Genomic DNA, 13,121 nt, shown 5'->3' with positions numbered 1-13,121 from the left:
GAACTAACGCCTCCAAAAATCGCGAAGAAAAATCAAAATGACAACTGCACGTATCGTAAGGCCCAACAAGAGTTGTCGGTTTCAATAAATCCGACCAGCCCTAATTTTGTGATGACACTTAATTCTTTTTCCAGAGTATACCCTGCTGAGTTTTCGATCATAGTTTCAAGACTCCATCATTTTCGCATAAATTATTTTAACGACAATATCAAGATATGTTACAGTGTTCCCTTGTTCTACAGTGACACTTGGGGTGAATTCCTGAATGTCAAATTTTTCATTTGTTTACATGAGTAATTGTCAATCACTGCGGTTAATACCCCAATCAGATGTTTGAATGTTGTATGATCTGTCATTGATTTTAGAAATAACCTTCGCTGATCTGTCATTGTTTTTAGAAATAATCTTCGCTGGTAACCATTTTTTACCAACTTGATGCCCAACACACTGATTTTCTCTTTCGTTTCAGTCTGAAATATATACAATGAAAATGACGTCATATTATTTGCGTTTACATACAGTATTAACGCATAGTAGCTTTGCATGCCTTTCCATATATAGAACATATCCTGAATTGTACATTGTTAACACTTGGGGTAATTTATTTTTAAATTTCATGATAAATGACAATTTACCAGTCCGATCAAGCTTGATTGAACGCACGCACGCACATATACTAGACAATTGCTACAGCTATATCGAGATCGTCGCAAGAGGGCGCGACACACATACAGTCCATATCGTCAACTCATATCCATTTTTGAAACCAACTTCAAGTACTATATTAAACGTTTCACATAAGATGTGCACATGTTGTACATAAAACCTGCAGAAAAGCTTGTAATCATCTGTATATGTATCAACTGATTTCGTGTATTATCCATTCTATACATAGATGGTGACGTCACTACGTTATTATCACCTCTATACTTAGACGCATCACGCACCTCCATTTGGAGGCATTTATGACTACGACACAAAGAAGTCCGCGGATGAATGAAGAATTTGCTTTATAAGTAAACTTTCATGTTATGATTTAAAATTTAAGTATAATTTTGTTCAGTCTTACGGTCTTATGTAAGTATCAATTAAAATTTTCGTAAGTTTTCAACAATTTCGCTCTTTATTCATTTTTTTTTAAACTGTACTTTCACTTTCGGTTGTATAACAACATGTATCCTTTATTGACGAAAGTTTGCAATGAAATAGCGTTTTCAAAACCGCTTAAAAAGTTTCAGAAGGTGTATCTGATGCATGTTATGAATAGACACACAATGTCATAGCTATATTGCCGACTAGTATGGGAACAATTTGGTATTTCAAGTGGCTCCATTTGAATTGCAAGAGAAGTTCAAATTGACTTGTTCAGTTTGTTAAATTTTGACACCCTAATTATATATTTTTTTATAAGTGCCTGATAGATTTTTTTCTTTAAATAATTGAGATCAATGAAAATTTTAGTAAACGCACAGCATTGATGTTCTATGATGGTCATTTTTTAGTGGAATAGTATGTTACAATAAAACAATTATAACTATTGTATAAATGAATTTAGATTAGGTGTCATCTTTAAATGGGATAGTAATTCATTATATGAGATTAGCACATTACATAGTTGAAAAATAAATAACACTTTAATGACTTACCATAGTAAAATAAAGTAGCATAGAATATGTTGCAGGTCATAAAATGTAAAACTGAAATTGAAGAAGCTTTACAAATATTTTACACTGACAACACTGCTGGTTTTCCAAAAAAAAAATCCTTCCTATCTACCTGCCCTAGTTTTTTGGGGCAAATTTAAATATTATTAATATAATTGAGTTAAATTATTAAAATATCAATATGTTTTGATTACATTAGCTTATTATATTATTAATAATAAATACTTTGCAAGGAAAGTCCAATTCTGTTTTAATTAGTCTTAATTAGGTACTAGTAAAATTAAAAATATCAGTGACATCCAAAACTTGGCTTATATGCGTATGAATGCATATTTTCTTTGACAGTTACATAGTACCCTATTTAATTGGATTAAAAACAACAAAAAACTATAGTTTTACAACCCAGCCCAAGTTGACTCAAACTGAATTAATTCATCAATTGATCCTATTTAATTATATTAAAAACAACATGTGTAAGATTTTGAGAATATCCCATGTATTCCTCTAGTATTCCTCTAGTACACCAACATGCACGTCTTTCTAATGATTTACATGCACTCCTTAAACAGTTTAACAAAAATAATGAATGATTAATCCAAAGAAAACAACAAACAAGCTGCTTCATATAAAAAGTTTATTACATAAGATTACATAAGCAAAATAATCATTTTGATAATAAATCAAGATTATACTTCAACCAAACCATTATAAATTTATTGTGGGGTGGGGGGGGGTAATGTAAGCACTAAAACTAAAATGGGGGAAATGTCTGGGGAGGGAACATCTTAGGGCGGGCGTCCGGAATTCCTGCTAAGGGCGACAGTGTTGTTAATGTGTCTTTAGAAGAAATAACTGAAGGAAAGTACTTATTGGTGTATGCCCATCCAGAAGCATTTCTGAGCATATCAATTGGAACAGCAATATTGAATGCATTTGAAAGAGATATTACTGTTTCATGAATTGCTTTTGTTGAAGCCCACAAGTCATGGTCCTTTAATGGTAGCTTTCCTATTAGGGAATTTTATACTTATTTTTTACTCTACAATCTAGCTCTTTTGTCATAAAATGAGAAGTTTTATTATCCAACAGGTTTTGTGTTTGAACCTCACAAATTTTATAATACCAAAGTCCCATCATATAATCATCATCACAATCAGCAGCAGCATTATCATATTCATCATCATCATCGTTAGCAGCAGCATCATTGTGTTGTATTATCGGAATTCAATACAAATACAAACACAACCATTACAACTCTTACTACTACTACTACTACATGTACTAATTAATTAATTATCTACTACTACAACAAGAACAACAACTACGACTACTACTACTGATCTTACTTCTACTACTACTAGTCTACTACTACTACTACTACTACTACTACTACTACTACTACTACTACTACTTCTACTACTACTACCACCACCACCACCACCACAACCACCACCACCACTACTACTACTACTACTACTACTACTACTTCTACTACTACTACTACTACTACTTGGTACACCAGAACTTGTTGTCCATGGAGACGATAATGAGAACTCCCAGAGTATTGATCGAACCCTCGCCTAGCGGACATCATTCTCTACACCATAGCGACCATGAATTAATATTTGATGCCATGTACAACATAATTCACCTTATTACAGAAAACATGGAATACACAAAATGAATGAAAATGCTTTAAAATAAATGCAAATTTGAAGTTTGAAACAAGACAACCTAAGCAATACATAATAAGAAACACTACATTATTGAAACACTGATACCATGAACATTTTAGGGTGTAACACCTTATGTACATGTACCAGACCTTTTATGTACTACCGGCACTTTGAAACTTTACGTACCACCTACATAAAATATAGGTGTTATTTCCATTCATTCATAGCAGTCCTAATGAATTAAGGTCATTCTCTAAACATGCTTAAAGTCTAAAGAAGGAAATAATTTGATTTTTTTACAGTTTGAACATTAAGATCATTCTCTCTTCTCTTCAAAGTATCACATTTCAATTATACAATATAATACAAACATTTTAGACTTTATAATCCTTAGTCAGGATAAGATAAGAGACAAATGAATTTTTATAATTTACTTCAATTTCAGGTAAGACTAATAAATCATTTATTAAGTACTACATGTACTTGGGCTAATAAATTAAACTAAGACACTCAGTGACACTTAGACAATCTGACAAAATATAAAATCTATGGCCAATATAGATCTATAAGTCTAAATTCATAAATACTATCACACAAAATACATTTCATCAATAACACACATTCATATTAAATTAGTTATCTCTTTATATTATAACTATGGTACATAAAGTGTCAGATAGTGGTACATACAGTGTCGGTACATAAACGGACTGGTACGTAATGTGTGACATTCAACATTTTAAAAATCAGTTAACAATATATGGACTTCATTGTTTTGCATATACGCATTCAAAGCATATTTATTAAAAATTAAAACACACTGTTCATGGCTGTATCTTTTTATTTATACATGCATCAACTATTCTGGTTATTAATACATTTTTAAAATTATATATAAACAAGAGCACCACATTATGGGTGCCAAGCTAGGCTGCGGTGCAGTTTTGAATAAATGAAATTTATTAAAAGAATTTTTAGAGGTTAGTGACCTTGACCTTTGACAGAGTGACCCCAAAATGGGTGTGGTGTGTAGAAATCATCAAGGTGCATATACATGTGAGGTTTCAATGTTTTAGGTGGAAGCACTTTGATTTTTGAGCCTATGTAAAGGTTTTAGCACGACGCGTACGTCTGACGACGAGCTGTCTATGACAATACCTAGGGTTTTCCCCGAAAACAGCAGAGCTAAAATTGAGCGCCATTAGTCCAATTTTTTGACGCTCTTAAATATTAAGCTACTTTTTATATGGGTAATATTTGTAGCAAAGAATTTAGCCCATATAAAAAGTATCTCTAAATTCTTTGCGCGTCTTATAAATAAGACTAGAGCGCCATATAAATTAAATGGAAAACATACATTATGTCATTGTCAAGAAAAATAAAGCTGTAAAAATCTCACCTGCTCGTCTTTGATGTTGCAATTAGCACATTCAGCATTTTCAGTATCTACTAAATAAATATATGAAAGTGCCAAATGTCCAAGATACCATGACGTCCTCCTCAAAATGTTAGATCCTTTGAAATCCATTTATTTTATCCCTGATTAATCCTCTCACACATGAGGCCTACATGTAAGATTCCTTGTAATGTTCACAGCGTTTATTTTAAATTGTTCACGTTCTCAAATTTTAGCAGGTATTTAATTATAAATATTTATTTATGATTTTGATTTATTTACTATTTCGAAGATACAGTCTTGCAACGTGTTTAGTTAGTCTAAGTTACGTGTTTAGTGATTCTTACAAACAATAGACTGACATAAAAAGTGGCTCCTTTTGAAGCACAAACTGCATCCATGTATATATTACAGCTGGCCCGGTTTGATGGGGCCTGTTTTTGATAATAATTAATTACCATTTTTCACTTCCGTGTTTATTATGTTTACCAACGCCATGATGGAAAAAAGTCCGTTTCCCACAATCCTTAGCGCGCATTCACACAGGTCAGTAAGACCGGTGTGACACAATGTGTATTATCCAGTTTCGTGTTTCCGGACTTTATCCGGTGCCAGTATTTTATGGTTTCGTCTGTTATCCGGTGCCAGTGAAATCAATATGCGACCCTTTTAAAACGCAAATGCTCACGTTTCTTTCTTATAATTTCCTACGATTTTATTATAAATCTGAATGATTCCTACAACATTGCAAAGTAGTAGTAGCACATGTTTTTTCTCGCCGGTTAAAAAATGCAAGTTTTTAAAACTATTTCATGACTATGAGATAGGTATGGTTCATTTGTTTTTCGTTCGTTTTGATAAAATATTTTATTTTCATGTAGAATTTTGAATTAAACCATAAGCTGAAATACCATAATGTTCCGTGAGCAATAGTATTTGGCATACTTACGCGGTCTTGTTGACTTTTTCGCTCACAATATTAGGCACATCCATCATTTCGCCTTGTTTATGTTCTGATATGATCCGATGCCGGAATCGTTCAAAAGTTTCCGGTATAATCCGTATAGGTTAGGCACCGTGACAGTGTTTGCGGGAAATTTAACATTTAAAATTTAATCTTAACATATCATCAAACAATATACAGTGAAATAAAGATCTTATACTGACATATCATTGAACGTTCTTAAGAGTAGTAATTCACTTTTAAAATATTATTGAACAGTCCTATAGGGAAATCAATATCTTATAATATATCATTAAAGAGTAGTAAGAGAAATAGTTATCGTTTAGTGAAATATCCTTGAACAGCCTAAAGGGAAATAATTGTCTTAAAACATATCATAGTTTTAAGCCTAAATCATAAAAAGAATACCGTTATAGACATATGTTTATCAAAACTCTTAATGCTTTAGAAAATGTAATGAAAATATTATTATACTTTTGTTTATTTAGGTTTGAACATATTAAATATTTTACTCGAATGATTAATCAAAATAACGCTTCGAAATGAAACAAATTTTGTCCGATCATTAACATAATCTGCATTTATCGTTTAAATTAATGATATTATAACAGATACATGCAAGAGACTAATTTGTTTGTTAGTCTGTAACTATAATAAGTAACAATTGTGGGTGAGAATACATAATCGTAGGCGTGACGATTTCGCAATATTGCGGACTAAAAATCCATATCCCGTGCCAAAAATCTCTGTATGGAATTACGCAACTCGTCGTCATTGAAAATGTTAATGTCTCACATTTAGAATATAAAATTTAAAAAAAAGGAAGAAAGTGATATGTACTGCCCGACGTTCTACATTCAATATATAGAGGATATTTGTTCATGCCAGTATAAGATCGTTTGTAATTTCACGAGTGATCATAGAAAATATATTTTTACGAGTGGCGCAGCGTAATAGGACTGAAATACGGCTGGACCAGAAAAATATCTACGAAAGAGCTTAACATTATAATATTGCGTTATTCAAAATGACGTCGTCTTTATTCATTAACATTGCATGAAATAATGGATTTGACGTCATATTTGTTAATAAATACGACGGAAATATTTAATCGTAATTTGAAATTACATATCGACTAAACACAAGTCTTCATGTTTGCTACCCACGAAGATTTATTCTTATTGAATTTTTACAAAGAAAGAATAATACGCCCATCTTTCATGAAATTTGGTCAGAACATTTGTTTCCTTGATATGAGAGTTGAGTTCGAAAGTGGTTCCGGTCAGTTGAATAACATGGCTGCCGGGGGGGGGGGGGTGACAGTTTTCCTTATTTGGCTATATAGAAACCTTGTAAACACTCTAGAAGTCACAATTTTCGCCCAATCATCATGAAAGTTGGTCAAAACATTGGTTTTATTGATATCTCGGACGAGTTCGAAAATGGTCCAGATCGGTGAAAAAACATGGCCGCAAGTGGGCGGGGCATTTTTCTCTATATGTATATAGCGAAACATGTGAACACTCTAGAAGTCACATTTTTGGCCCAATTTTCATGAAATTTGGTCAGAACATTTGTTTCCTTGATATGAGAGTTGAGTTCGAAAATGGTTCCGGTCAGTTGAGTAACATGGCTGCCGGGGGGGGGGGGGGGCAGTTTTATTATATTTATATAGTGAAAAAAGCTTGTGAACACTCTAAGAATCTCATTTTTTGCCCAATCATCATGAAACTTGGTACAAAGATTGGTTGTATATATATCACATAATTAATTCCATACTAATGGCCCTTAGATTGTCCAAATGTTCATTATATTAAGGGGGTTTACTCAAAATATAGGTCACTAGGTCAAATCTTACAAAAACAAAAACACTCCATATGCCAGAGTTTTGGTTCAATAATGATGAAACTTGACCAGGATGTTTGTCTGGACAATATCTAGGTCAAGTTTGACATTTGGTAAAGATTGAATGAACCGACTCCTCGCAGGTGAGCGAACTAGGGTCATCTTGGCCCTCTTGTTCCTGAATAAGATCCATTTGTGTGTTACCTAAAAAAAACAACATTATTTTTAGATCTCAACATTTTGTTGATCTCCAATCCAGCTCTATTAGTAAAACCTTAGTAAATGTATGAAAACACTTTTATTCTCAATTTTAAGCACTTGTTAGCAAAACATACAGTATATTCTCTACTGGACGATTACACGTGATTCACCGTTAAAATTTCATTACAATCTGAAAACTAGAAATGGCGCGGCAGAGGCCGACGCGTATCCCCACGCCGAATGTTTGACCTAGGTGTGCCCCAGGGTTGGTAATGGGGCCATGCATAGCTGAGATTGACCGTATTGTCATAAGAAAGTCATCATCAATTAGAAGTGAATTGGTGTAGAAATGAAGAAGTTATAGTAAAGGCAATTTTGGGTGGGTGTGGTCTATGTGGGCAGGGCGCCCCAGGGTTGGTAATGGGGCCATGCATAGTTGAGATTGACCGTATTGTCATAAAAGATGTTCAGTATCAATTTGAAGTGAATCGGTGTAGAAATGAAGAAATTATAGTAAAAGGCAATTTTGGGCGGGTGTGGTCTATGTGGGCGGGGCCCCAGGGTTGGTAATGGGGCCATGCATAGTTGAGATTGACTGTATTGTCATAAGAGAAGTTCAATATCAATTTGAAGTGAATCGGTGTAGAAATGAAGAAATTATAGTAAGGCAATTTTGGGTGGGTGTGGTCTATGTGGCGGGGCCCCAGGGTTGGTTATGGGGCCATGCATAGTTGAGATTGACCCTAATGTCATAAGAGAAGTTCAGTATCAATTTGAAGTGAATCCGTGTAGAAATGAAAAAATTATAGTAAATGGAATTTTTTGGTGGGTGTGGCCTATGTGGGCGGGCGCCCCAGGTTGGGATTGGGCCATGCATAGTTGAGATTGACCCTAATGTCATAACAAAAGTTCAGTATCAATTTGAAGTGAATCCGTGTAGAAATGAAAAATTATAGTAAATGGAAATTTTTGGTGGGTGTGGCCTATGTGGGCGGGGCGCCCCAGGGTTGGGAATGGGGCCATGCATGGTTGAGATTGACCGTATTGTCATAAGAGAGGTCCAGTATCAATTTGAAGTGAATCGGTGTAGAAATAAAGAAGTAAATGTAAAATAACCTAAAAAAATGAGTGATAATTTCTGACGCGGCCCCACCCCAACCGCTATAACTTTTGACCCAGGGGTCAGATCAAAATTCCAAATAGTGCAGGGTCGCACATATGCTCATAGCTACCATGTGTGTAAGTTTCAAGGTTCTAGTGCTTTTAGTGTAGGAGGAGATAGTGGCCAGGACGGACGGACAGACAGACAGACAGACAGACAGACGGACGGACGGACGGACGGACGGCGGAGATAACCACAATATCCCCACCTTTTTTTCAAAAAGCGTGGGGATAATAATTATGATAAAGATATTTGTAAGTAACCGATATATCGAAGATGCTATTTGTAGATCAAATGTAGAATGTTAATTAAGCGGTTTAAGATCGTAATTTATTACGATCGTCAAAATTAGTTGTTTTCATTAGGACAATAAACTTACTGATGTTTGAAATTTATTTATATATTGCAATTATCAATATAATAAGTACAAATTCAATACAAATACAAATAAATAAACTCTTTTTTAAAGTTGAAAACAATATTTTAACAAGATGCGTTTGTGAAACACAATGTCCCCCTATATGACGTTTGACTTTGAAGGATGACCTTGGACTTGTGAAGGATGGACCTGACCTTACCGTTCACCACTCAAAATGTGCAGCTCCATGAGATACACATGCATGCCAAATATCAAGTTGCTATATTCAATATTGCAAAATTATTCATAAAATAAGCGATTTGGGCCACATTTGATTTGACCTCTGACCTTGAAGGATGACCTTTGACCTATGACATTTCACCACTCAAAATGTGCAGCTCCATGAGATGCATGTGCATGCCAAATATCAAGTTGCTATCTTCAATATTGCAAAAGTATTCATAAAATAGCGATTTGGGCCACATATATTTGACCTCTGACCTTGAAGGATGACCTTTACCTTCACCTTTTCACCACTCAAAATGTGCAGCTCCATGAGATACACATGCATGCCAAATATCAAGTTGCTATCTTCAATATTGCAAAAGTAATCATAAAATGAGCGATTTTGGCCATATATATTTGACCTCTGACCTTGAAGGATGACCTTGACCTTGACCTTTCACCACTCAATATGTGCAGCTTCATAAGATACACATGCATGCCAAATATGAAGTTGCTATCTTCAATATAGCAAAAGTTATTGCAAAATGTTAAAGTTGGCGCAAACAGACAGACAGACCAACAGACCAACAGACCAACAGACAGGGCAAAAACAATATGTCCCCCACTACTATAGTGGGGGACATAAAAAGCAATGGTTGTGTTTAAAGGTTAACTTATGCACGCACAAAAATAGAAAAATTATATAATCATAAATAAATTACTTCCCTTACTAATAGATATACGGTACAGTACAGGTAAAATTTATAAAGAGGTGCGAGGTTTCGATCATGTTGTCAACATTATTTGACTTGACTAATGTTTTTTTCAGGCACGAATATCTTTTTCTCACCCGTCTGGTTGATTTTAATTCCACAGGAAAGAGATCGAAATAAACATTTGTGCACAATCGAAACTCGCATTAGTTTTTTTTGGCATAGTTGCAATAATCCAAATCCCAGCTATTGACCCTACGGGTCGCTGAGATGTACGTATGCACTCATACAAGCTTAGAGCATTCAAGAAGAACTATTTTGGGGGAAAAAAGACGTTTTATTCTACATTATGTGCATTTGTAATATTGGAAGAGCGGAATCTGGATAAATCCGGCTGTCCGGTTTAGCGCAGCGGTTGCTTCACACGGTACTAACTTAGCCGACTCAGGTTTAAATCTAGCTCTGTGCGCATGTGAATTTGGTGTGTAGTCTTGAAACCAGAGCAGCGTGGTTTCCTTCCAATGTACAACAGACGAAAATCTAAGCAGAAAGGAAAATTGCCATAATTATCGGTCGACAACGTCTTTTCTAAACGGATGTACTTCCGTTTGAATGTAGCTAAACAAGGCGCTACAAAAGTTCTTTTCAATAGTGTTACTTAATTCAGTCTAAAATTGTCAGCCATTTTCGCTGAAATCGGACGCACGTGATAGATGGGTGCGTCGGTAGGACGGAAAGATGATACACTTTGTGTTGCTATGCTTCTACGTTCTGGGTTAGAATTTGCGTCAGAAACTATAGCCCTACTTCGAGTGAGGATTGAGTCATGACATTTCATGTTCGAGCGGAAACATTTGAGCTTTTGAGCTTTGGGAAGAAAGTCTCATATTGCGTCCTCTATATAGAAAAACAAACAGAACTACCTTCGTAGGTCCCATAACCAAATCTTAATTCAAAAGACTTCTTGTTTTACATGGATTAGTTTAAACCTATTTATTTTAGCTCGATTGCATCGAAAGCCTAAGGCTTATATAAACGCTCTCGAGTCCGTTTCCTGGGCCTAGAACCAGTACTTGGTGTCTTTGGGGGAGATCTAAAGAACGCTCCCGCGGTGGGGATCGAACCCGTGACCTCCCGGTCGCTAGGCGGACACCATATTCATTACACCACGGCGACCTAATAACATGGATTCAATATTCATCTCGCATTATTTATTTATCCTTAGTTTGTTTGTTTCTTGTTTAACTGAAAAGGTATTCCATTTTGGAGCGGTATTCTGATGTGGTTGCGTGTGGGTGCTGGGGTGGAGTATTCTAAAGAAACCACACCTGTCTGGTATGGTTACACAAACCGAACTACAAACAAGCATGAGCATTGGCGAAGTTCGCACTGGGGTAGCCTCGGTGAGAAGCGACTACACCAACCGCCGGAAATGCGACTTGCTTCATCTTAACCAAACGCATTAGTTGTCTTCTTATTAATTCATGCCTATCCCGATGTATCGATGTCATTCAAGAAACTAAGTAATGCCTCGGTCACACTGTCACGAATCAGAGCTACGAATCAGCTACGATTCTATCGGCTACGAATGACTACGAAATTGTCAAAATTCGTAGGCTGCTACGATTTCAGTACGGAGCACAACGATGTGAGTACGGATTTCGAAGAATCTACCATCAAAATATTGGAAAACGAACAAGGAAAGGTACGGACTGCTACTGATCGACACGATTTAGTACGGAGCGCCACGAATCGAAACGATTAAACTACGAATCCGCTATGGTCTTGTACGATTAAGTACGATGCTACGCGAATCAGTACGATCTAACTACGGATCCGCTACGGTCTCGTACGGGTAAGTACGAACTAGAACAGTCCTCTACGAAGCAGTGGGAATTGCGACGGACTGGTACGGACAGGTAGAAACGAACTACGATTGAACATTGTGCCCACAGCCTCTTGTATTGTCATACACAAAATGCCTCCAAAAAAGAGAACATACAAGCGGCAGACAGGAGATAGTAAAAAAATCGCTCGTCCTTCTCAAGGCCTCGTCGTGAGAATGGCTTCATGAGCCATGTCCTCATGGCAAATGCATCATCTAAGATGATATAGTATCTATTGGACTGTCGTCACCTGGAAGAGTTGTTGCTTCCGGCATGCCAATCAACCTACTTTCGATTGCCAACTTGAGGTCGCTTTGATTCCAGATTTGTTCGTCGGAACATCCTCCTTGCGATCCAATATTTACCCATATGAATTGGCAATCGGCGTCCACCAGGGCCATCAGCACAACAGAATGGTAACCTTTATAGTTATAGTATAATGAGCCACCGTTCTTGGGACATTGTATGGCTACATGCTTTCCATCTGGAGCTCCAATGGCGTGTGGAAAAGCCATTTAGCCGCGATCGGCTATGGCCTTTCATCGCTCAGGCTCAGCAGGAGTCTGGATAACATCCCCAGCATATGCGGAAACTATGGCATCATAAACGTCCCGTACAATACTACATTTCGTATTGTGTGCATCACGAAACCCATACATCAATGTACGGTAACTGTCCCCGGTGGCCAATAACCTTGAGGTAATTGCCAACTTTAAATCTGGATTGATGGACTGTTTGAACCAGTTGTGGTTCTTCGTGATACTCGGACCAACTACCTGTAATAGCTCATGGAACATATCAGGCCCGATTCTGGTGAAGTTTCTAAAAGCCGTCGGATCTTCAGCCATCAGTTCGGCCATCAAAGTCTCGTAATGGCCGAGAGCGGGTCGTCTTTAAAGCCAGTCTCTTATCCACCACCTCCTTTTTCTTCTCTGACCTGATAAAGTATGTAATTATTGATGTACACATATAGATTATGCTTAGGAAAGTATGATTAATTTTGTATTTTACTATGTCGGCTATTAATTTAA

The sequence above is a fragment of the Dreissena polymorpha genome, chromosome 10, assembly GCF_020536995.1.
Source record: "Dreissena polymorpha isolate Duluth1 chromosome 10, UMN_Dpol_1.0, whole genome shotgun sequence".
Taxonomy (NCBI): domain Eukaryota; kingdom Metazoa; phylum Mollusca; class Bivalvia; order Myida; family Dreissenidae; genus Dreissena; species Dreissena polymorpha.
This window is presented reverse-complemented; position numbering follows the sequence as displayed.